The sequence below is a fragment of the Hipposideros armiger genome, unplaced genomic scaffold, assembly GCF_001890085.2.
Source record: "Hipposideros armiger isolate ML-2016 unplaced genomic scaffold, ASM189008v1 scaffold_228, whole genome shotgun sequence".
Classification (NCBI taxonomy): domain Eukaryota; kingdom Metazoa; phylum Chordata; class Mammalia; order Chiroptera; family Hipposideridae; genus Hipposideros; species Hipposideros armiger.
The window spans coordinates 1,302,872-1,303,165 of NW_017731578.1; positions in this window are offsets into that span (position 1 = coordinate 1,302,872).

Genomic DNA, 294 nt, shown 5'->3' on the forward strand with positions numbered 1-294 from the left:
GACCGAGGCCTCGAGGCGGCCGCCCCGGGCCCCGTCACCCCCGCCCGCCCCCCGTCAATCCCCCGGCACAATGGGGACGCCGCCGATGACTGATGTCCGCGAAAGCAACTTGCGGGGAAGTGGCGCTGACAAACGCCCATCAGAGGCGGCGCATAATGAACGGGCCACGGAGGGCGGCGGAGGGGAGGGTCTGGGACGCGGGCGCGCGCGGGGGACCCCGCGGTCCCCGCTGGAAGCTGGGCGCTGTCTTCCGCAGCCCAGGTGAGACGGGACCTGCCACCAACTGCCTTATCC